Source organism: Typopeltis vanoorti, chromosome 10 (assembly GCF_054136105.1).
Source record: "Typopeltis vanoorti isolate ZY-2024b chromosome 10, IOZ_Tvanoo_1.0, whole genome shotgun sequence".
Classification (NCBI taxonomy): Eukaryota; Metazoa; Arthropoda; class Arachnida; order Uropygi; family Thelyphonidae; genus Typopeltis; species Typopeltis vanoorti.
Genome location: NC_143558.1, coordinates 35,198,803 through 35,225,840, shown reverse-complemented (window position 1 = coordinate 35,225,840; position 27,038 = coordinate 35,198,803). Strand labels below are relative to the sequence as shown.

General features: G+C 34.8%; 1 protein-coding gene across 2 annotated transcripts in view; it reads left to right on the top strand.

Annotated features, from left to right (window-relative positions):
* Positions 1-7,543: 7,543 nt before the first annotated feature.
* Positions 7,544-27,038, top strand: part of LOC150102334 (uncharacterized) — a 48,237-nt gene continuing 28,742 nt past the window's right edge. Inside the window, exon 1 of one of the 2 annotated variants that reach the window (XM_090398922.1) lies at positions 7,544-7,675. The gene's annotated coding sequence lies outside the window, so the exon portion shown is untranslated. Of the gene's footprint in view, positions 7,690-27,038 lie in introns of both variants that reach the window. The other variant, XM_090398923.1, reaches the window with a different exon arrangement.

Sequence of the window (27,038 nt, the reverse complement as noted above, 5' to 3'; positions counted from 1 at the left end):
AATGAAGACTTTATGGAGATAGTGAAGCAGCTGATAAAAACACAAGAAGAATCAGAAGATCCAGAACCAAGAAATTTTATGACTAAAGAATTAGCTGAAACCTTTCATCTCATTGAAGCAGGATTTGCTAAGCTTCTAGGGCAAGAGATCCTAACTTTCAGCGGTTTATAAATTTACCGTGCAATTAGTGAGAACATCAGCTGAAACAAGGCCATTTTTGATGAAAAAGAAAAAGCTATGCAAACAACCCTAGATACTTTTTTCAAGAAACCGACTTCAGTAGTAAACTTTCCCCCTCCTCCAGAAACAGAACCAAATCCTGATTCTCCAGCACTATGTCCATCTTCTCTAGCGCTATCTCCATCATTATCTTCTGATTAATGTTAGCCTATCGTCTTGCCTCAGAAATGCCCCTTCCAGTAAGTAAGACATTGATGCAACCTTTAATATTATTTTTTGAAATTTCTCACATCTAATTGTTTTGAATGAGTTTGTTTTTATGTTCTGTTTGTTTCAATTTAAAGAAAGACCACAATAGTTTCTGTAACTTATTATTACAGTACAGGAGTATTATTATTATTATTATTACAATATTACACTTTAATATTATTGCTACATGTGAACCATTATATTATTATTATTATTATTATTTTATTCACATAATTGATGCACAGTCAAAATAAGATATCCTATAAATAAAAATATGACTGGTGATTCAGAACAATTCAGATTCTACCCAAGAATCTAAGAATAGTCCCTCAGGTAGCGTTGTAAATATGGACTATTCCAAGTAATGCAGTTTTGTTTTTTTTGTAGGTCATATGGGGTCACTTCATTGATGTTTAATTGCTGTAAATAGTTGGATAGCTTCTTTGAAGTTGCATCAAGTGCATCGATAACTATTGGGATGACTTTGGTTAAGCCACACCCTACCAACTTCGATTGCCAGATCTCGATATTTAGTAATTTTTTTCCAGTTCTTTGTTGTTAATGTTGTTATCACTGGGTGCTGCAATATCAATAATCCAAACCTGTCCATGTTCGATAATTGTTATGTCAGGTCTATTGTATTCTAAATGCCGATCAGTTTGTATTCGAAAGTCCCAGAGAATTTTTGCTGTTTCGTTTTCCAATACGTCTCTATTTTATGCTGCCACCAGTTATCAGAAGTAAGAAAGTCATATTTTTTGCATACATGCCAATGGACGGTTTTGGCCAATTGATCCTGACGGTATTTCTAGTCTGTTTGAGCTATTTTGCTGCAGGCACTGATTAGATGTTCTACAGTCTCATCTTTCTGATCGCATAATCTGCATTTGCTCTTATTATTAATGTTCAAAATTTTTGCTTTGATTGCATTAGTTTGCAATGCCTGTTCTTGAACCGCTAGAATAAATCCTTCTGTTTCTTTTTTAGTGTATCCGTATTGTAGCCATTGCCAAGTCTTGTTGACGTCAATTTTGTCTTCAGTATCTCGAAGAAATTGGCCATGCAAAGGTTTATTTTTCCAGCGCACATATCGGTTATTTTGTTGTTACTTTTTTGTAATCGGATTTGTTTCCTGTTGCTTTTACGAGGCCCTCTTATGCAATTGCTTGAAGCATTTGCTCAGAGCTATTGTCGATGTAACTTCTTAAACTAATTTCTTCTTCTTCTTCCACAGTCTATCTCACTTGCAGCAGACCCCGTCCACCTATTCTCCTCAGTAGGTACAACCGGTCAACATCACTTCGTGGATGTAATGCATGATGAAAATCATTATTTTCTAGTTTTCCGGTTCAGTTTGTCCAGGTCGTCTTTTATCCAATTATGCCAGCTGTGTATCGGATCACTGGTATAGCCCAAGAAGTCAATGCTCTAATTGTGTTTAATCCATTTAGTTTTATTTTCTAACTCTTTTGATGTATTCTCATACTACTTGTTGTTTAGCTTCCGAATAAAGAATATCACTGGCTTCTAATATTCCTAGGTATTTATAGTGTTCTTCAGCTGAAATTACTTTTATATATTTCTCTTGATCAAAATTAAAACTGCTAGTGTCTTAATTTTTCCTCGTTTAATATGTAAAATTGCGCATTTATCTAAACCAAATTCCATTTTGATGTCATCACTGAAAATACGAACAGTGCTCAATAAATAATCTATTAGCTGAGCTGATTTTCCATATAACTTCAAGTCATCCATATACAACAGATGGAAAATTTTAATATTACATTTAGGAATTTCATATCCAAGTTTTGTTTTCTTCAGAATCATAGACAAAGGGGTATCAAAGAAATGTTGAAGAGCAATGGTGACAAGGAATCACCTTAGAAAATTCCACGTTTAATGCTGATATCTCCAAATCGTTCATTATTCACTATTAAAGTTGTTTTCCATGATTTTATAGCAGCAGCCAGAAACGAACATATGTTTTTGCTAATTACGAATACTTTTAGTGATTTTAGGCTCCAGGAGTGTGGGAGGGAATCGAATCCTTTCTTGTAGTCCATCCATGCCATGTTTAAGTTAGTTTTTCGTCTTTTTGAATTTCTGAGAATCATTTTATTAATAAGGATCTGGTCTTTTGTTCCTCTAGATTTTTGAAAATTGCCTTTTTGTTCAATCGGATAAATCTGATAAGTAGTGTTATATGGAATTTGCCATAATTGCAGTGAACAGCTTAAGCATAGTTGGTAGATATGTTGTTGGACCATAGTTACTTGGGTCTGCACCCTTACCTTATCTTTCATGAAGAGAAAAGTACGCACAGATATCATCCAGTCTTACACTGAGACTGACTGCAAAAAATAATTAAATTCTTTTGCCATTCGATCATGAGACTGGTTAGATGTTTTAACCAAAATCCATGTGGTTCGTCTTTTCCAGGTGCACTCCAGTTTTTTTTTATTTTCTAGCTTGAACACTGACCATTTCTTTAGTGATAATGACATTTTGCATTTGTTTTTTTTTTCATTTCGGATTCTATTTCCTTAATCCATGAAGCATCTTTATTTTCTTCAATAGGATTATCTCAGATTGACTTCCAAAATTTGTGTTTCTTCTTTTCCGGGTGAATGATGGTTTACATTTGCATTTCTCTGAAGAGACTGAAAGAAATGACATTGGTTCTGTCTAAATTGCATATTTTGTACATATTGGTTTATTCTTGCTTCATATCTTTTAATTATCTGTGAAGTCGCTGTAATTCTTTGTTTTAGCTCTTCAGTAACTTCAGCAATTGTTATGTTGGCCAAATTATATGTGTTAATCATTTTTTTTTGATGTTATTATTTTTTAGCCGTCCTTCTTTAAAACATTTTAAGTTGCTCAGACCAGCTCGAAGTTCGTTGACTTTTCGTTCTGACCGGATTTTCTATAGTGCAAATTGTTTCATCCTCGGCTTTTGCTCTTTCGGTTTGCAACCAAGCTTTACTGAAATGATATAGGTTGTGCTGTATAGGAGCTGATTTGTTTCCTTTATACTGTTGGTTGTGATGGTTTCAATTACAGCATTCGCGTCTAAGAGGAGCTGTTTTTAGCTTAGATTTTTGTAAAGCTTTTCATGGTTAAAACGATTATACGGTCAGTTATGGAGTTCATGTGTTCCAATATCCCTGACTTCATTTCACACTGCACGTCTGTCAAAACATTCTAATGCATGTCGTCAGCTTGATGTTTACTGAGTTAAATTCCAAAGTTTGATAAAGCTACCTCCTGATGATTTGCTGTTACTGGAGTTGTTGGTTTATTATGTAACTCTTGTAGCTCAAGTTTAGTAAATATTTTGTTACAGAAAATTAAATTCTTTTGGTCCATAAGTCTTTGTTCTGTTATTGCAGATTCTGGGAATTTTTGTTTCCAAATTAAATGCATACGCTTTCTGAAACCTCGTTTTTCTGGTGTTGATATGTTAAACATTTCATAACTTCTCTGTTTTCTTCTACAGTCCATTTTTTACGTTTGCTTTCTTCCAGTCGCTTTTAAGCTTCCTACCTGATTGCCCAGCAAAGAGAGCTGGGTCCTGTAGCCCACTTGTTGCCTGATGCCCAGAATCCCCATCGTCTGACGAAGTCCTTGATGACCCGGGCGTCGACTGATCTGGTATGGATCTCTTCTTCCTTTTCACCATTAAGATGGGGGGAGGTGGAACACTGTTAGTCTTGCTCCTCATTTGAGACCTATCTGACAAGGGTGGTCCTGCTGGCAGCTATGCTACCACCAGAATAGCTCTCAGCATCACTGAAGCATGCAAGCCCCATCGCCACGACAAGGTCGTGTTCCTTCGTATTATTATTATTATTATTATTATTATTATTATTATCGTACCGTATTATTATCACATATGCGCTGTTCATCAGGGATCCGAGTTTCATACAAATCCGATTTAAAGACGCTCTCAGGAACCGTGTTGCAGATCACCTTAAAACGTCAAAGTGGTGTTTGGAGTTTTGCTTCTGAGTATAATGTTTGTGGATTACAAAATATTGAAGGGGAGAATATATGATATATGATAGAAACTTATACATTACTAAAGATACTGTATAGAATAGAAAAGAACAAAATTCCACCAATGCAATATGCTGTTGGATGTTGCATCACGCGGAAGTTTTTATATTTACACTTACTAACAATGAATTGACTGTTTTTATCGTTTGCCACATTTCCAGCCTCTTCAAATCACCCAAAAATTAATGTATATTAGTAATTGCCCTACCTATCTTTGCATCATCATCAGCAAAGAACTGAATAACTCCTGTCAGTCGCTTTCCAATGGCATTAATGTATGATTGAACAACAATAGTCCAAGGACTGATCTCTGAGGCACAACACTAGTTATCTTAAATCTGCCAGATTCACATCCCCATATAGCACTTTCTGATACTTGTCCGTCAGCAATCCAGTTATCCAAGCCAATAGTTAATATTCTAATCCCATGTTCTCTAGTTTATGCAACAGCGTTTTATGTGGTGTCCTATCAAATGCTTTAGCAAAGTCCTACAGTACATTAAAATATGCCCATTGTCTTTTTTTAAACTCGGTCATAGCATTATTATAAAGTATGAGAAAATTGCTCAAATATGACCTCCTTTTAGTAAACCCATTTTGTTCATTGCAAATCATATTTTGTTTGCCCATCTTACTGTATGCGAGTCCTTAAGAACGTCTTTCTTCAATCTTTACCGTTCTTCCATAGATACTGATAGGTCAATAGTTAGACACACTTATCTTTAGATCGCCCTTGTACAATGGAATTACTGTTCATTCTTTCCATTTGTGTGGAATCTTTCCTGAGATAAGACTTACATCATACAAACATGTGAAGGGCCTAGCCAATTCGGTTGAACAGACTTCTAGGACATGTGCTGATATCCCATCTGTCCCAATTGCCGAATTCTTAATCAGATGATGCAACAACTCTAGAACCCACTTCTCATGGACCTCTGTCCCTAACTGTCCAATGTAATGGTACTACTGTGTACTATATTACGTACACCAGGTTGATTAATCCTGGTCAAGCGAATGCTTATTATTTGAACTACGTCATCTGCTGCTAATACTGCAGTATTCTGTGCATTCAGTAAAGTTATTCTTCACAGTCACTTTCTTTTATTTGCGGCATAACGATAAAATGCTTTTGGTTGCCTTTTGTCTGTGCAGCGAATTTCTTTTCATACTCCACCTTAACTTTCCATACAATTTTTGTAATAACTTTTTTACCCGAGTTTTATATATTTTGTAACTCATCTTAATCTTATTCTTGCAATATTCCTTTCACATCAACCTCTTACGTGTCTGATGTTTAATGAGATTGCACAGCTTTCATTCTCATTCTATTTGTTCCTCTAACTCTAAGGTTACATTCAGATATCGCATCATTTAAGCATCTTTTCCAAGTCTTAGCATTCATTACCATGCAACTAAACATAGTATTCTCCCAAGTTTTTCATAATTTCCAGATTTGTAGTTCAGCATACAATCTGTCTTGATTGAAACGTCTATATAGTTGCCACTTTTCACGACAGAACAGCATGATCACTGTTACCAACAGTGGCAAAAGAGTTACATCCTTAACTGAGTGAACTTCTGATGCCGTGATCAAATCTGACACTCTTTGTCCCACTATGCTTCTTTCAAATGTTGCTTAAGCAAGTTGTCATGAAGTAACTCAATAAATTATCCTTCATTCTTATCATGTGTTTTCCTTGAAACCCTATCAATATTCGAAAACTTTAAGTTATCTATAATAATTTCTCGTTTAGTAGTTATCTGGGTAATTTGGTGATGCATTTCTTTATCCCCAGGAAATGAACTCCATGTCTATAGCAACACTCCATCATTTATTTCATCCTGGTAGCGTCCGGCGTGAAGCGGACGCTACCAGGATGAACGAATTAGTATTATAATTCATTTTATATAATACTAATAATTAAATAATTAGTATGATATCAAATGAATTGATATAATACTAATTATATCAATCATTTGATATACTTAGTATTACTCCCTCCTCCTCTCTTCTATCTCTTTTGTCATTCCTAAAGATACTATATCCTATGCACATATATGAACAGCAATTATTATGTGACTCCCTAAATGAGTCCTCACGAGTTGTCAGAGACAGTTGTGAGCGCCATATCAGGGAATTGTTGCTGCTGACCTTCCACGATTAGTCTTCGGACATGATGGCAGTTCCCGCGTAATAATAATAAAATAATAGTTTAAAAACATAAATCCGTTAACACCTTTTATTTCCTAAAGCGGTCAGGTAGACCATGTAGCCCTAAATTTTGAAGACTAGTGGGTAGACAGCTATGTTCAACCCGTAGCCAATCACAATATAGCTGACCGAATAGTATCATTATTATTGTTATTTTATTATTATTATTATTATTTCATGACACCTCCATGGAGTCCAAAGACTCATTGAGGAACGGTGGCACTTACTCTACAATTTCCGTATCCACCACTTCATCCGCCAGCTACACTGAACCGCTACTACCATCATCATCTACGCCAACGCCATCTACTCTCCACTTCCACCACTAGTAATTTTTGTCTGTAAATTCCGTGTGTTCTGAAGAACGATTTGTCTGTATGCAGGATGAAAACCCGAGCTTCCCGGAGAAAAAACCCTGCTAACTCCGTATGAGATCGGCTAACTCACCTTCAATTGAAAAAAATTCATATAAAGATTCCTCCCGTCACGATGAGAACGAACTTAGGTCTTTTCCAATCGAAGTGCGCAATGTATACTGTCGTTCTTCCAATTGCGCTACGGAGGCGCTCAATCTAAGTGATTCCATCTAGGTGAGTGACTATTAGTGATTACTAATAGTCGCTCTGTACTCTCCTCTCGGGATGCAGTAGACAGTGTGGGGTCTCTTAATTTTCTTAAGTTTACGAGATGAAAAACCTTCATTTCTTGGAGAAAAATAACCAACTGACGTGCCAGAGATTGACTAATCGGGAACCGGTCGAAGAAAGGCTTAGATAAATCTCCTCTAGTTGGCAACTAGAATCGGACTTAGAACTGTCTCTCTTCGGGTGTTTTAGTGCTATGGATGCAAATTCAATTTTCACAATTCCATAGACGACCAATAATAATAAGTTATCCTTGAATTAATGTATTAATTTACCTTGCGAACAGCGCCTCTAGTGGTTAACAGTAATTGTTTTGCTTCTTCACGAAGAGGTAAGTAATGAAATGTAAGGATATAATCTATAATTTGTAGGTTGCATGTATATCTTGTGCTTTTGTAATGATGTAAAAGATGTACGTGTATATATATATATATATATATATATATATATACACGTACGTATATATATATATATACATACATACACGCGATTATATGTATATATATATAATATATATATATATATATATATAGCGTCGGAGATATATTACAGTTAATGCTAGAATAGAAAAACTTATACAACTACTCTTACCAGACAAATTCTTCAACACATCAAATTATTGAGAGAACCATTTGTCGTGACGACTTTTTTCTGCCGTGTTCTAATTTACCATCTAGTTCAAGTCACTTTTATGAATAAAATAACCAATTGCGAAGTGATCACCGATCCAAAAGTAGGGAAATTTATATTTAAACTGCGCCACCCTATTCTTAGATTAGTCTATATAAATAGTAGGATCAATTCTAAATTAGTTTAGCAGTCATCTCATTAGGCCGAATCATTTACTATCATTTTAACTTGGGGTTCCCGCAAGATTCGAATATTTATGAACGGTGCAATAATAAGGAATTCAGGCAAACACAATATTTAGATCAACAAAATAAAACATTTAATATATGATATGGTTAACAAATACAAAAACTCTATTTTAAAATGGAACTATACAATTAACTTAATACAACTTCTTAGGTCACTCATGCTAAATCAATGTTCTAACTTTCATTTACAATTCACAGTCTCAAAAACACAAATCTTCTTATCTTAAGCTAGTATAACAACTTCACATTTAATCAGTCTTCACAAATCTATCAGCTCAATGTTTATATTCACAGCAGGCAATAAACCACGCAAGCTATATTCCAAGCAAATATATTCCGGTCCTTGAGCGTCGGAGATATATTACAGTTAATGCTAGAATAGAAAAACTTATACAACTACTCTTACCAGACAAATTCTTCAACACATCAAATTATTGAGAGAGCACTTATGAATTAACTTAATTAACGTTAGCGGAACACACATAATAAAAATTCTCCACAGTTTAAACTGTATTACTGTAAGTCGCACTTCACTATTCCAAACAACAGTAAATAGGTACTGATATCTTTTCTTGTTCACTTTTCTCCAAGTAATCAATATAACTTTTTCCTAGGGCAACATAGAATTTGGTCGTAATTCAGATTAACTGGAACTAATCAGAATTTTCCCATTGACTGTCCAGTTTCCTTTTTATCTGATTACGGCATCAACCTTTCTTCATAACAACAGCTGACTTCGCTTATAATATTAAACTTTATGATTCACTACTTATTGGTTCACTTCCGAACACTATATTCATAAATTTCTACCCTGAGGATTCTATAATCTTCTTTTACTTCTTTACTTGTATGCTGCCTTCCTTCTGGTTCCGCAAAACTCTCTCCTCCCTCGCTTAATAATAATTCTTCTCTTCCTTTCTCTCTCTTATCTATTTATGACCTTCCTTCTCCTTTACCGTTCTACCTATGACCCTACGTGTATATATATATATATATATATACACTCGATTATATGTATATATATATATATATATTATGAAAAAAAAACCAGTGTTAATCTACACATCAAACCATTTGAGCGCAAATGTTTTTTCTAGATGCCCTTGAGATATTTCAGGATGGTCCTGTTCTTAAATTTTTGTTATTATTATTATTTGGTAACTGTGCTCGGATTTTCAAAGGAATTAAGCTTCGGTTGATGTAATTGATATTTAATTATTGTAATCATTGGTTAATTAATCTGAGGCTTCCAATTGTCTGTTTATTATTTAAAAATACAACCAATAAAATTGTATAATTCTTTCAGAATTATACACAGTCGGTTTTTGTGTGTGTCTTCAAAGGGGTGTGTAAATAACAAGTACATTCATTGCAAGTTTCTTATGAACAATTTCTTATTAGTTGGCATATTATGTATTAACTCTGTGAACTGATTGGTGAGGTCATATTTCTGTTGTCAGAGGATATCAAGGGCTCTATCTTGATATCTTCTGTTTTTCTTTCCTGCCATTTTTGGTTCGGCCACTTCTTTTACTAATCTTTTATTTCCCTGTCTGTTTCCTAAGTGACCATGCCTTATATTCCAACTCACTGCTGTCTCCATTGCTGCTACCTAGTGCTTACTAAGTTCCAAATTTCTGCAACTTATATTAGGTTGATGAAACAGGAAGATCAGTTAAAAACTTATTTCAGAATATCAGCATCGGATGTGTTTATTAAACATCATAAATCTGGTCAGGCTTAACTTGGAATTGAGAACACTGGCCATGTGATCCAGTGGAATAATACCAAACTCATTCAGAGCTACAACTATAAATGTAAACATGTATTCAAACAACGTGCTGAAGCCTTACTACATCTGCCAAACATAAATTCTAATGATTGCCTTTCTATTCCAGTGCAAGAAATCATTATCCTCAGTTCTGTTAAATAATTAATATATATATATATATATATATATTATATTTTTATATCCCAGTAGTGTTTTATTACTATTACTACATGAGTGCTAAAAAAGGTTCCATTATAACACACGTTTAACTGTTCAGTTGTATTCAAATTTTTATTAATGTTCTTCTACATTGATGATGTTTTACAAGACAAAAAATGAAATATTTGACCTACTCTCTTAACGATGTGAACATTAGACTTTGATTACCTGTCTTCATTGTTCATTCTTAGGTAGTTCCCTCTAGTCTGATACTTATTAGCTGCAAATACATCTAGGGTTACTCATGGGGCCCTTCCCCTCCAGTATGAAGGTGTAGACAGTATTTGGTTTGCAGCTAACCATTCAGATTTCCACAGTTTAATCTACTTGACGTTGTGGTCCATAACGTTGGTTCCACTTAGCATTATAGCCTTCTGAATTTAGCCACCATTGCATTTGTTTTTTAAATATATATATTTAAATTATTAAGCATGTCTCTTGTTCATTGTGTACAATTTATGAAGACAAAAACACACGTTAGAGCAGTTGCTTATAATTAAGAAAATAGTACTTGACGTTTCAGCTTCTGTATCGAGGTTATCATAAAAATAAACAGCATATACTACAGAAATACAATATTTAAGCAATTTTTAAACCTCCTACGAAATTAAAAAGTATACTCAGCTCATCCAAAGATCCCTTCCTTATCTTGCCCACATGATGGTTTATAAAATTCAGTGCACCTGCAACTTACTCTAAATATGGGAAACAGGTGTACAATTCCAACAAGAAAAGATGAGCAGCACAAAACAGGCCCATCAGACTAATGCACTCCCAACATGTCATGGAATTAAGTAAAAAGGCACCAAGTTCCTACCAAAACCTGGTTTGAAAAAAAATTCAAAGAAGTTTGTGACATGCTGATTCATCATCCTAATCTCAGCATGAATGATGGATTAGTAATCCTAAGAATCTTAAAGACCCATCTGTAATCCAAACAGTATCCAGAGCATGATGGCAGAATCCCAACAAAACAAAACTTTAAGACAAATAGGACTGCAAAGATTCATTTGATGTAGTTCTGCTGTATTTTTTTTATGTGGCTCCCACTCACTAAACGTTATTACTATACTCAAATATAACTCGCCCTTGCATATATCTTGCAACCCTGATTTTACTTTATGAAAAAAATAAATTAAAAAGTTTCGCATATACCTTGCAGATGAAAAAAGTTTAGAAATTTAAGAAATCGATAGTGAATGTCATTATAGCAGTTTAAGTATTTTGGAATTCGGTTGAAGAGAATCAGCATTTCAACTCGACAATCATTGGCTTGCCTTCGTTGAGTTGCACGATCTTTTGTTAATACTGCACTAAATCATATGTATCATCAGGTACAGGTATCATCATATATCACTAAGATTTAATTTATATAATCAAATGTGTGAGTGAGATTTCTACTCGATCTTGGATTGTGCAGGGGTGGAGCAGTGAATGAGATGAGGTTTAGGTTCCGCATGGAGTAGATCACAGCCAGCAGTTATGACCTGGCTTCAGCAGGGATGATTAAGAGATCATCGTTGGAACTGTTCTACAACTGGATTTTGAGATCTTGGGACATGATTTTGTTAGAAATAATTGCCAAAGTTTTTATTAAAAACCAGCATCTCTACTGCCCTGGATGGGAGCAAAGATGAATGCTATTTGGGTAGATGACTGTTTGTTTCAATTTAATTACAGCAGCATTGTAGCTAAAGAGTCAAATATGTTGCATGATGAAAGTGAGTGGCCGATTGAATAAATAATGTTGATAATTAAAATTTAAATGCATTCATACATTTAGGAGAATATCCTTTCCTTCATGCTTACATGCTGATCAGAATACATTATGAAAATTATGGAAACAATTTTTATTTTATTAAATGCATTCATTTTATAAATAATGTGAGCAATTATAAATTATAATGAATACATCATCATAATTCATCATCAAATTCCTGCCATGTATCTTCAAGGGGTGTACAGGATATGATGGTACTACATGAAAAAATTACATCATTACTAACTTCCTATCTACAATTTTCCTCCAAATCAGTCTGTTACTTGTCAAGACTCCAACATTATCAGATCTTATATTTCTATCGTCTAAGGTACTTTGTACCGTATCAATCCACCTATATCTTGGTCTTCCTCTGGGTCGTTTTGCTGCCAACCTGGCAGAGAACACTTGTTTTGCTAATCTTTCCTCGCCCATTCTGTTTAAGTGACCATACCACCTGAGATTAGCTCTGCTAACGCATTCCTGGATGCTGACAATGTCAAGTTCTTTCCTAATATCCTTGTTTTTAATATGATATTGCCATCTTCATGCCTATAATCTTTCTCAGGACTCTCATATCTGCGGTGTCTAGTCTATGGTCAAGTGTTTTACTTCTGACTCAGATCCATAAGTTAAAACTGGTTTGAACACTGTCTTGTATACAGCTAATTTAGTGTTCCGACTAATTTCTCTCTTATTCCATATGAATTTATTCAGTTGACTTCCCACCATACCAGCTTTGCTGATTCTGTTGTCTATTTCTATATTTAATTTACCATCTTCACTAAAAATCTTGCCTAAGCAGCTGAAATGTTTTACCTGTTCCACAGGTTCTTCATTCACAACACAGTTGACATTTTCAATGATTCTGCCTATTTTCATTGTCTTTGTCTTTTTATTGCTGACCTTCATACCATATCTATTACAACAGTTATTCAATTTAGTCAGAAAATCTTGCAGACTTGTAGCGGATTTATTTAGAAGTATAACATCATCCTCATAAAGCAAAGAGCTGACATTAACATCTCCAATTTTGATATCATGTTTAATACCACTTTTCCTTCATAATTATTATAATTATTACATAACACCTCCAGGGAGTCCAAAGACTCATTGAGGGAGGGCACCTGCTCTACAGCTCTCCATCCGTCTCCAGCACTCCACTAACTGCAACTATCTTCATCATGTACACCAGCGCCATCTACAGCCGACCACCACCACCACTATTTTTACAGACAGTCACAAACATCCATGTCCACAGTGGGATTCGAACCCGCAGCCTTTTGACTGGAGAGCAGATATACGCTAACCACTCGGCCAACCAGGCCGGTAATGTGATCCATATAGATAATGAATAACAGAGGGGATAATGTACATCCTTGTCTCACAGAAGATTTAACATTAAACCATCTTCCTGTACTTCCTTCAATTCTAACTGCTGACTTACAACTCAAATAAAGACTCAAGTATTGCTTGATATAATGCCCCATTGATACCATATAACTGTAGCGTATTGAATAGCTTCTCTCTTGGTACCTTGTCATATGCCTTTTCCAAATCGACAAAACTTAAATACAGATCTTTGTTATATTCCCATGCTTTCTCGACTATTTGTCGTAAAGTGAAGATCTGATCCTGACAGCCTCTATTTGGCCTGAATCCAGCTTGTTCTTCACCAAGCTTTTCTTCCAAAATTCTTCTCAACCGTTTCTCAAGTATACTTGTATAGATCATGCCAGGAACACTCAGTAGGGAAATACCTCTCTAATTCTCACATTCAGTTTTATTTCCTTTTTATATATGGGTACTATGAGAGCTCTACTCCAATCATTGGGAATTCGTCCCTCTGTCCAGGCTTTCTGAACTATGCAGTGCAGCCCCTGTAAGACTTTTATACCACTATACTTCAGCATTTCTGGTCGAATATCATCTACTCCTGCTGCCTTTCCACATTTCAAGCCTTTGATGGCTTTTTCTACTTCAAGTATGGATATGTATTCCTGACTGCATGCCTGGTCAGTGTTTTTTACTACTGTGCTGTCATCACTGCTTGTTTCATTTAGCAGTTTTTCAAAGTAATTACTCCATACTTCAAGGATATCTTTTTCTCTCATTTTCATGTCACCTTTATCATCTCTTTCTCCTTTTACAACACTCTTTCCTCCATTCCTAAGCTTCTTCAACAACCTCCAGAATATTTTGCCGCCTTCTTGATATTTATTTTCTATATTCTTGCCAAAGTCCTCCCACGACTTTTGTTTAGCTAGTTTTACACAGTGTTTAGCATTCTTGCATTTGTCTCTGTATTCTCTAAGAGCACAAGCTGACTTATTTGCCAGGAACCTTTGATATGCTTTCTTCTTTTCCTTCACTGCCTCTTTAACTTCCTGTGTCCACCATGGAGTTCTAATTTTTCTATCCTTGCAGACAACTTCACCACATGCCTCTCTAGCTGAATCAATCAGGGTTTTCTTCAAGGCTTGCCACCGAATCTCCAAGGTTTGGTTCCTGTTCTCAAACTCTTTCATTTTTTTCTTCAATAATCTTTGTGTATTTTAGTCTACAGTTCACATCTGAGTGCTGCTCAACTTTTATTCGCTTTAAAACTTTCTTACATATTATTCTTTTCATATGAGATGCTGTAAGCTAACTTGGTGAGCAAAGGAACCTTTCACTGTATCAAAAGGGAAATGGCAGTATCACCATGCATTAATTATACCTATATTTGAGATATTTAACCTATCTCAGTCCTGGTATATAGTTGTTAAAATGTGATATAATATTTCACTTTTAGTATAGTAAGGCCTAATTTTACATTTCCTCTATTTACGAAGATTCAAAATCATTGGGGGGGGGGAATCCAAAACATAGACAAAACCAAAAGCATAAAAGCAGCATGTTTGTGATTGTCTTTTGTTTTATATTCTATAGCATTGTGGGTAGAGATTACCAAACAGTGTTTATGTTTTGGTCTGCCACGAACTGTATTGTAAGGACTGCTAAAATGTAAAAATTTTACTAATATTAGTATTTAAACAATAAATTAAAAATGTCTAAACATGGAGCCGATTCAAACTCATCCTTAGCTAAAAAGCAGAAAATCACTTACCATTGAGGGGGAAATTGGAAGCAGTTTGTATCAAATCAGGTGAGCTTCATTCTGATGTATGTAAAGCATTAAAGTTAATGTCTTCTACAGTTTCAACAGTAGCAACTCTTGCAGACAATATAAAGGGCTCACATGCAGGAATTGTTAATGCAAAGGTGTCACTTCTTATTCAAAGAGTGAAGTAGAAAAATGTGGAAAAATTGGTGCTGTGGATTGCAATATAAATCAAAACAACATTCACGTTATTCAAGCAGTAATCATGGACAAGATAAAGAAAGTCCTTGTTTAATGAAATAAATAAAGAAGCTGGTGGAAAAGAGTCATTTGTACTGAACAAGCCAATCTCATTTAAATGCATTATAATTTGACCTCAGTTTATGAAGATTCACTTTACGAACGGTGGACTGGGAACCTAACCCCTTTGAAAAATGAGGCCTTCCTTTATTATTGGAAAATGATGCCATCTGCCAGATAAGTCCAGAGCATCTCCACAACTTTTCTGAGTTTACTACAGAAAACCTTGGTAGGAAGATAGTGAACACTTAGAGCAACTTGTAAAATTACTTCACATGAAAAGTTTGATTGTTTATTTATGCAAGTTTAACCATTGAACTGGTCTTGACATATTTACATGTCAATAATTACATGGATACAAAATTTTAATTTTTAATGTATTTTATCCATAAAACCATTTGAGTGCTTAATATTACCATAAAGAAGGATTTTGTCATTGCAAACTGGAAACAAATTTTGTTTCATTTGGTTTGCTGATCCTTTGGATAAGTGAAACATGCCTGTTTTGCTTTAAATCACTTTATCTCTTTATCTGTACCCCATCACTTTATCTGTACCCCATCTCTCATGATAACTACATAGTTCTCTTTCAACTCTGTTATTCCTTGCTTTATTTCTTTCTTCTATTAGATTAAGTATTTCATTTATAACTCACAGATTCCTAGATTATAATTTATTTATTATAATATAAACAGTAGATTACTGTAATTAATTTTGTCCCGTTATACAGGGTTTTATCCGATGTTGTTGGAAAGCAGAACAGTGTGACTGGTGGGGAATGTATCTACCATTGTTTGTATAAATGGTTTGCTGTAAATGAGAATGGAAAGGATTCATTTTTGCATGTAATCAGAATGTCTAGGAAGAGTGGGAGTTGTCATTTTCTTTTTACAAGGTGAGCTGGATCTCAGGCCGTTGGATGCTTAGATGTTTTAAAAAGGTGTTAAGAGAATCTAGGGGCCATCTGGCCAAATGGAGGACATATCTATGTAGTATAGCCAAACATTGGATCCATCTTGTAGAGGAGAGTTTAATTCTTTCTCTTCAAAAGTCTCTATGAAGTAGTTTTTTTAAGATGTGAATATGTTCAGTGGTGAAGACACTGTTATCAGAACTGCAGCTATCTACCATTTATCTGACCTTCAAAACAGTTAATAAGGGGAAGGGAGCAGACATCTCATAGCTGACCATTCTATTTGTTTATAGAATTTTCCTTGCCAAACAAAATAGCCAGAGTTTGCGGTGAAACAGGAATGAGATATTGAGAACAAATTCTGCTTATTTTGCTTGGATGAGGTCTAAAGTGTCTTTAAGTGGACATTGGTGAATAATCAAGACTAACCATTGTGTTGAAGTGTGAGGTTTTCTATACTAGACTTAAAGTGGGTCAGGTTTTTTTTTTTTTTTTTTTTTAGTTTTATGAGAGAGTACTTTATCTAAATGTTTGGCTAATTGGTGCCATCCACAATTGGGCATAATAGCATACTTTTTTTTTTGTAGATTTTTGGTAGTCTGTATATCATGGAGGGGGTCTATAATTGTATGGTTTTAGTTTATTGGTAATTTCTATAGGCTAGGAGATAACCTTTTTAAGAAGCCAATGAAGTACTCTGATCTGTGTGTTAGTCAGATCATAGTCCAAGGAAAGATATATGGCATAATCCTTAACTAGAGAGGTATAAGTTTGTATGTAATCATGGCGGTTTAGAACTACAGTAGAATTTCCCCTTAGATAGAACTTCATAATCACTCTCTTGTTCTTCTTCTTGGTTTCCAGTTTTGCTCAAAATTCTTTGCAAAAGAGGTTGCTTTTTGCACCTTCACTTGTGTAATCACAATGGCTGTATCCAGTCTTATATTGTTTACAGTATAAGTAGGAAAGGTAATTATGATTCAATTTGAATCATAATTTTCTCTGTGTATTTTCTTGGATGTGAGTGCATATTTATGGCCACAACCAAATATACTAGTTGCTTCTGGCTTTGAGGGTGAAGAACAATAAATTTACTATGGTGTTTTCTTGAAGTTGTGAAGACTTGAAAGCTGAGTCTTTTAATAGTTATTAAATTTATTGATGTATATGACTCATATCTAAAACACTGCTTTAATTCACCAAAGGCTCTGTCTAGATATACAGGTATCCTAGCTTTGTTCTTTTATGGGAACTCATTGGTGCTATCCATGCTTTGTTTGCTGAAGCTCTTTTTGCACCAGAAGAGGAACTCACCTTGATACTGAATGCTGATCTTTTGATGAATCCTTTCAGACATCTCTAATGATTCAGCAGCCATAGAATTTCCAAAAATAAAAAGTGGACACATTGCTAAATTAGTTAATATGTTAAAAAAACTCAGCCTACAAGCTCAACAACCTCAAGAAAACATCGTAGTAAACTTATTTGTCCTTCACCCTCAAACTAAAAGCAATGAGTGCACTCAGTCATAACTATGCACTTACACTTAAGAAAACATCCACAGAGGAAATTATTCAATTCAAATTGAATGAGAGATTCTCATCTTTCCTACCTGTACTGCAAACAATATCAGACTGGAAAAGCAACCTCTTCCACAAGGAATTTCAGGTGCTACTGGAAATGAACAACAAAAAAGAATAGTAATTATGAAAGCAGAAAAGGGGAATGCCACTGTAGTTTTAAACCATCATGATTATACTTGTATTCTTATTTCTCTGCTTAAGGATCATTCTGTCTTCCCTGAGACTATGATCTGACCAAAATATGGATCAGAACACCACTGGTTTCTTGAAAAAAGTTACCTCCTTGGTCTGAGGGAAATTACCACTAAACTAAAACCATACAATTTTAGATATACCCCACCAGATCTAATAGACTACCGAAAATCCATGCATAAAATGTGCCATTATGCATAGTTGTGGATAGCATTGATTCTCCCACTATACCAACAACCCCCCCCCCATATACATACTCTCCTTCACACACACACACAAAAATACTCAACCCACTTTTAAGTTCAGTGTAGCAAACTTTATACCCCAGTACACCAAGCTCTGTTTAAGTTCACCAGGTTGGCATGTAATCAAAGTTTCTAGGAAGGGGAGACTGTTGTCATTTTTTTTTTTTTTTTTCTAAGGTGAACTGGATCCCAGGTTGTTGGATGCTTAGATGTTTTAAAAAGATGTTGAGAGCATCTAAGCCATGTGGTTAAATAGAGAACTTATCATCTATGTTGCAGAACCAAACAGTGGATCTGTGTGGGGCAGAGAGCCCATGGCTGCCTCCTCTTTGTTTATAGAATTTTCCTTGTCAAACAAAATAGTGAGCATTCACAATGCTCATTAATTTTTTTTATATTATTATATAAATTCTTTATTATAATTATTATATAGAAAAATATATGTATATAATTTTACAACCAACTATTGTTGTTATAGTAAACAAAATAAGATCGTAGCGGTAGTATTTGAAATTACTCTAAGATATATAACAATATCTTATAACACTGGTGGCGAACCTATGGCACGTCAACAATTTACATATGGTATCCTATTATATGCTTATAAATTTTTCAACCTTTTTTTTTAAATTGTTACAATATGTGCAAGTTAAATTTTGTTTTACAGGAGAAAGCAGCTATGAAGACATGAATTCTATTGTCGTGGTATTAACAAAAGATCACGTGGCCCTTTAAAGACCGACAATTTTTGATTTGAAATGCTAATTCTCTTCAACCGAATTCCATAGCATCTGTCATAACAACATTCACTATATATTTCTTAGTTTTAAGACATTCAGGATGGGGGTGTCGTTTATTGTTCCGACAGAACTTCTCATTACCAGCGGGCTCTACTCACACAAAGTTTCAACCCTTGGTCGATTTTTATTGCCTTGTTTGCATTTGAGCTGGAAGGAGAACTCACACAAGCATTATATGGCATGTTTCAATTCGTGGTAGAATTTTATTTGAAGTAAACCTGTCATAATGACATCGAGAATTTCAAATGCAATCTAACAAACACTTATTTCATGTAATTGAAAAATTAGACAAGAGTTTTAGTTAGATACTGTGTTTCCGGTGCAATATATGGTTTTGCTTGCATCTATACAGCCCTAGTTTCTGTGAGAGGGGTACATGTGATTCATTAGTTAGCACCTTTTTATTCTAGCTGTCTCTAATTGCACTATTTGTTGAGAAATATATTATGCAGACTGCAAAAGCCTCTGTACCTTATTCAGGGATACAATAAAACTACCATATATTATCGCGTAATGCGAAAAATTTATGGTAAAAAATACTACTTAAAGTTAGGGGTTCGCATTATATGCGGATCCTAAAAAATATAACATCTTATTAGACTTGCACACACAATATACACTACCTAATGCCTATGCCCCGGGGCAGAGCTGACTACTACCGGGTGCGTCCCCAGGTGGCGGATCGGGGAACAGCCTTCAGATATGGAGGTTAGCTGCGATATAAGCAGAGCAATCTGGCGAATAAGCAGCTGTGGACCAACAGCGACTGAGCTATCAGGGCGTGGGGAGCAGAAGTGGCAACTCTGTCTCACTTAAAACCTCACAAAGCCCAATGAGAACTCAGTGACATGGCGAGTAGTGCCGCCATTAAATAAGTACCTGCTGGGGTCACTGCCCCTGACATTGGGAAGCAGTATTGTCAGTACTGACACAAGGTTGAAGCCAAATGATGACGGAAAAGCTTGTGATCAGAGATTTGCAGATGGCAATATGATTATATTGTGTACGTCTGTAATACTGTGGAGCAGAAAGCAAACGGAGAAACTACTGCTCTACCTTATCTCCAGAACAACCACCATGGCGAGCAAACCCTTACAATTGACCCCAAGTTCCTGGCGTCCCTTAAATGGGACAGGGGTACGAAGAATCTCCGGGCTCAAAATGGTGTCCACTTTTAAAATTGCAACTTGGAATGTCAGAACTCTGTATGAAGCTGGCAAATTAAGAAATGCCACAATAGAAATGAAGAGGCTGGGCATCCGGATTTTGGGAATTTGCGAGACAAGATGGCCAGGATCTGGAAAGTGTCAACAAGATAATATGACAATGTATTACTCTGGGAATGATGAGAACAAACATCGACATGGTGTAGCTGTAATAGTAGATGAAGAAATCAATAAATCAGTAATAAATTGGATTCCATTTTCTGAAAGGATAATGCTGTTACAACTTAAGGGAAACCCCGTTAACATAAATATCATCCAAGCTTATTCACCCACAGCTGACAAAAGTGAAGAAGATGTTGAAGAGTTTTATGAACACCTAAAAGAGATTAAAAACCTAACAAAGAAACATGATATAAACATAGTGATGGGTGACTTCAATGCAAAAGTGGGAAGAGGGGGTGATGGAGAAATTGTTGGTGAACATGGCTTAGGTACCAGAAATGACAGAGGAGATCGCCTAGTCCAATTCTGTCAGGAAGAAGATCTAACAATAGCAAATACCTGGTTTAAACTTCCACCCAGAAGACTGTACACTTGGAAATCCCCTCAAGATAACCAACATAATATTGTCAGAAATCAAATTGATTATATACTGATAAATAAAAGATTCCACAGTAGTATAAAGAGTGCAAAGACTTATCCTGGAGCAGATATCTCATCAGACCATAATGCCATAGTTGCAGAAGTACGTCTTAGATTAAAATCAGCTAAAAAATCACAAAAGAAGAAAAAGAAAATTGACGTAGAAAAACTGAAAGACCCGAACATAAATAAAAGTGCCAAGACACAGCTTAACCTGCAATTACAACAGATTAACATAGAAGAAAATAAAAGTGTGGAATCTCTTTGGAATAGCTTAAAGAATGCCATCGTAACAAGTATTGAAGAAGTAGGTTATGTGAATAATATAAAACAACAGGAATGGATGACAGATGAGATTCTTTCTCTTATTGATACAAGAAGAATGTATAAAAACAAAGACCTAGCCAGGTATACAGAAACACATAACATCATCAAGAAAAAAATAAAAGAAGCCAAGGAAAATTGGATGAAAAATTTATTGTACTGAAATTGAATTGCTTCAGAAGAAACATGATAATTTCAATCTGTATAAGAAAATCAACGAAATTTCCGGAAAACTGAGGAAAAAGCAAATAGCGTCTCTAAGAGACGAAAATGGAAAAATAGTTCTAGAAGAAGAGAATAAAGCACAGATTTGGATAAAATATGTAACAGAACTTTTCAATGATACTAGACAGAAGCCTATAAATATAAAAGATAACATTCAAGGACCAGCAATCATGAAATGCGAAATAGAGAATGCTATACGAACAAGTAAAACAGGAAAAGCCAGTGGACCAGATGGTGTGCAAACAGAATTTTTAAAATTAATAGAACCAGATAACATCAAACTTCTTGAAAAACTATTTAATAAAATATATGAAAGTGATGAATTTCCATCAGATTGGCTCAAATCTACATTTATCACTATCCCAAAGAAACCCAAAGCGAATTCCTGTGGTGACTTCAGACTTATTAGTCTAATGAGCCAAATATTAAAAATATTTTTGAAAGTAATTCAGAATCGCATTTATAGAAAAAGTGAAGAAACTCTAAGTGAAACACAATTCGGCTTTCGGAATGGTTTTGGTAGAGAGGCCCTTTTCTGTACCCAAATATTGATACAAAAATGCATAGAAAAACAGAAATCTGTCTTTATGTGTTTCATAGATTTTGAAAAAGCATTCGACAAAGTCAGACACACTAACTTAATAGAAATCCTTCAACAAATAAGGCTAGACGAATGAGACATAAGACTAATAACAAATCTATATTGGAATCAGTCAGCTACCGTTCAATTAGACAACATTACCACCAGTGATATTAACATCAAAAGAGGAGTGAGACAAGGATGTGTGCTCTCACCACTCCTGTTCAACATATATGCAGAGGTAATCTTTAAAAAAGCATTGGAAGAATGTCCAGAGGGAATCGCAATAAATGGAAAGATTGTTAACAACCTACGATATGCAGATGACACCGTGCTAATTGCAGATAACATTATGGATCTCCAAAAACTTGTTGACAGAGTATACATAGAAAGCCAAAGAATGGGAATAAATATAAACATCACAAGACAAAATACATGATCATCAGCAAACATCCAGCCTCATCAATGAAACTGACACTCAATGGGAAAAATATTGATCAAGTGTCAAGATATAAATATCTTGGTTGCTGGCTTAATGAACGGTGGGATCCAGAAATAGATATAAAGACAAGGATTGAAGTTGCACGGCAGTCCTTCATGAAAATGAGAACACTATTCTGCAATAAAGACCTAAACATGGAAGTCAGATGCCGAATGCTGAAATGCTACGTGTGGTCTATTCTGCTCTATGGAGTTGAAACATGGACATTGAAGGCGACAACCATCAAGAAAATCAAAGCCTTTGAGGTGTGGCTATACAGAAGAATGCTAAAGATATCATGGACAGAAAAAATTACCAATGAAGATGTCTTAAAATCCATTGGCAAAGCTAAACATCTTGTACAAATAATCAAGAAACGAAAAACATCATATCTTGGCCACATCATGAGAAACAGCAAATACCAACTTCTACAAACTATTTTGGTAGGAAGAATTGATGGCAAAGGAACTAGAGGAAGAAAAAGAATATCATGGTTTGACAACATCAAGACGTGGACAGGAAAGAGCAGTGCACAACTGCTCAGATTAGCACAAGAGCGCAGTTTGTTCACCAAGATGGTCGCTGACCTTCGATAGAAGATAGCACAATAAGAAGAAGAATGCCTATGCAACCAAATCTACTGGACCCACTCGCATTTGGCGACCAAGCGCGCATCGTATCTGCGCATGCACTCTCCATCGCCGTATAGAGAACAGTTAGGTATATCGGTTTAACCACAGTTCATTTTAAATATTATTCGTTAATTAGCCTGAAAATGAGCCAACAGAAACATAAACTTTCATCTTTTGAAGCAGGATTTAAATTGCATGTCGTGCAGTTTGCAGAAGAACATAATAACAGTGTCGCTATGAGAGAATTTGGTGTAGCAGAGAGTAATATTAGACTTTGGCGTAAGCAAAAAGACAGTCTTGAAAAAATCCCCAAAATGAAATGTGCCCATCGTGGAAATGTAGCATCCTTTCCAGAACTCTAAGAAGAGCTAAATGAATGGATTTTGACGCAACAACAAGATGACATTATAGTAACAAGAAATGCAATTCGTTTTCGAACTCTACAACTCAAGAATGGTAAATTCAAGGACACACCAGGTATTTCATCTTTTCTTGCTTCGCTTGCGTGGTGCAACAGATTTATGGAATGCAAAGCATTAACATTATGACATCGAACAAAAATTGTGCAGAAGTTACCAAAGCAGCTTGAAGAAAAAGTGCAGTCCTTCCAGAAATTTATCATAAAATTACAGAAGTGTTACAGATATGAACTTTCCCAAATTGGCAATATGGATGAGACGCCCATGTACTTTGATATGCCTGAGAATCAAACAGTGAACTCAGTTGGTGAAAAGGGTGTCTTCATAAAAACAACGGGACATGAAAAAACGCATTTTACCGTTGTTTTAGCATGCATGGCAGACGGAACCAAATTAAAGCCAACAGTGATATTTAAAAGGAAGAAAATTCCGAAGCATATGAAATTTCCACCAGGTGTAATTGTTCGCGCCAATCAGAAAGGTTGGATGGATGAAGAAGGTGTACAATTGTGGCTGGATCAAGTATGGAACATACGTCCAGGTAGCTTGTTACGTCAACAAAGCATGCTAGTCTGGGATATGTTCCGGGCGCATTTAACAGAGGCAAGTAAAGAGAAAGCACGTGAGTTACGTACAGGCCTAGCAGTCATACCGGGTGGTCTAACTTCCGTTTTGCAGCCACTTGATGTCAGCTTGAATAAGCCATTTATAGATCCCTTACGTGAAAAATGGAGAGAATGGATGTCATTTGGTTTGGTGAAGATGAGAAAGGGTGGGAATTTTCAGAAGCCTGAGATCACCCTAGTCACCAGCTGGGTTAAAGAAGCATGGGATTCGATACCATCTGAAATGATTCAATGCTCATTTCTTAAATGTGAAATAAGTAATTCAATGGATGGATCCGAAGATCATGTCATATATGAAAGTGAGGATGATGCCCAACAAATTGGAGAGCATGAAGACGATGATGACAACTGCTACACTGATGATGCAATCCCTACAGATGAATTTATAAATGAAATGTTTGACGACTCAAAAGATGAAGAATTTAAAGGATTTTGACATTTTGTTTTAAAATAAATATTTCTTTCGTTAATTCGTATTGTATTATTTATAATGTTATGGAACAAGATTAACAGATCGCATTATACCTGGACATTGCATTTTAGGGCTAGTTTTGTTTTCAAACAAAATTTCCAGTTCGCATTATATGCGATAACATATGGTATTTTTTTTTCCTTGCATCTACAGTATATAATGGTTGCTGGGGAAGGCATGTTGTTTTTGTGTGGGAGGTATATATGCAAAACGTTTTAATGTCTTTTTTCGTAAAGTGAAATCAGGGGTGCCAGTTGTATTCGACGGCAACAAGTCGACATCTTTCTGCTGCTTCCCCTGTTCCACTGACTTCTATGGAGTGTTACAATGCATAAATATTTTTCTCACTACTATTTTTTTTTTTTTTTTTCAAACCAACATCATTAAAATCAATTTAATAATACAATAATCAATTTTATACTGAATAATATTATATTTTGGTGATCAGAATGGGATATGTCAATGAAACTTATCACAAGTTAATTTAATGATGTTGGCCTGAAGAAACTACAATATTGTAGTATTAGTCCTGTGATTGATAACTAATTTAAATGCGTACTTTTATATTTCTCAACATGCTACACCGTATATATAAGTGTATTAATACTCTTTATGATTATTCCATAATTAATTATTAATACTTATTTACTAAAATAAATAGCCAAAAGGCTTCACATCGGTGATACAAAATTATATAAATTAAGTGGATATTAAATCCAACATTAAACGTTAGTTTAATGTATGAACTTTAAAAAAATGGGAATGGTATTTACGAGTAAGTTTGTTGGGACTGAGCCCTCTAATACAGTAAGAATAAATATAAAAAAAACTAGCGATGGCTATATTATCAATTTTCTCCTCTACATATGCTTGCGAGTCATTATTTTTCGAAATGAATTTTATAAAAGACAGTTTAAGAAATAGAATGACTGATGAATCTCATTCAGCGTGTGTATTACTAACAGTGACAAAATATGAACCTGATATAAAGCATTTGGCATCTAATGTACAACAGCAAAAATCTCATTAATAAATTGATATATCGATATTGATAAATTAATAAATTGATAATAGGTCGATATTGATTTGTATATGACAAAGTATGCCAAATTATGAGTTCATTTTTATGAAATTAATTCTATGTTAATTTTTAAACTTGTCTCAATAAAATTCTGCAATTAATTTTGTATTAATTTTTCCCCTATTAAAAACTTCATGGCACGTCAGCAACTCGATTTGTAAACTTTTGGCACTCACACATAAAAAGGTTCGCCACCACTGTCGTACAACATAGTGTTAAATAGGGAAAAGTGCATTTATAAACAGGGTTTTTTTTATTTTAATTTATGATTTTATGAACAAGTATATACACGTACTGTCATGGCAACTTTTTTATGTGACATTACTTGCAAAACATCTTAAAAAATATATTTTGTAAACTGGTTTTTGGTTATTCGACATCAGAATTTTTCTTCAATAACAGTTTTCAATCTATATTAGATTTATTTATTTTTTAATATTATCTATTTTAGATATATTTTATTTATCAGGTAAGTAATTTTGTTTTAATTTATTAACTTATTTTATAATTAAATCTATCGTATTTAATTCTAGAGTATGACCAGTTGTGAGAGAGATTATTATGGAAGAACATGCCCAAGTGGGCATGAAAAACAAAAGCGAAAACAAGAAAAAGAAGCGGCTGAGGAATTTCAAAGAAATTCACTGTTTAAATTTATGTTATGAAGTTGAACTCATATATTTGTTCAGATATGTCTGTAGATGCATGTGTTCACAGGGCCATTTTGCCTGTTCTGGCAGACAAAAATACCTGAGTTTCTGACTAAAAAACACCCCTACCTCCATATGAAACCAGGTATAGGTTCCTCACATCACTGACAGAAATCGAACAGAAACCGACTGAAAGGCTTTGTCTATGTCGACTGAGCTATGGAGGCTCTACCAACAGACTTATAAAGGAGATAATATTATAGATTATACAGTTGCATTTCTCAAATAACAAAACTCCAAAATTTTCAAAATCGTTCAGTTTTCTGCCTTCAAGGAATAGTGAAAAGTGTAAAAAATAAATAAATAAAAGATGTATGTATTTTCATAAAAAATCTTTAGTTCTAAAAACAGTGTGTAAGTTCAATTTTTTATGATAAACATATTTTAAAGTAAATAGCTTTCCATTAAAAAATCAAGTACAGTTGGTGTCCATATATCCATAGAAAACAATCAGTTTACTCATTCAAAAAAAAAAAAAATCTTTTATTACTATCAGTGTTTTTAAAGCATATATTCTGTTTGCTTCATATTCAAATTACACACACGCAAAAGCCATGTAACAGCACTATGCTT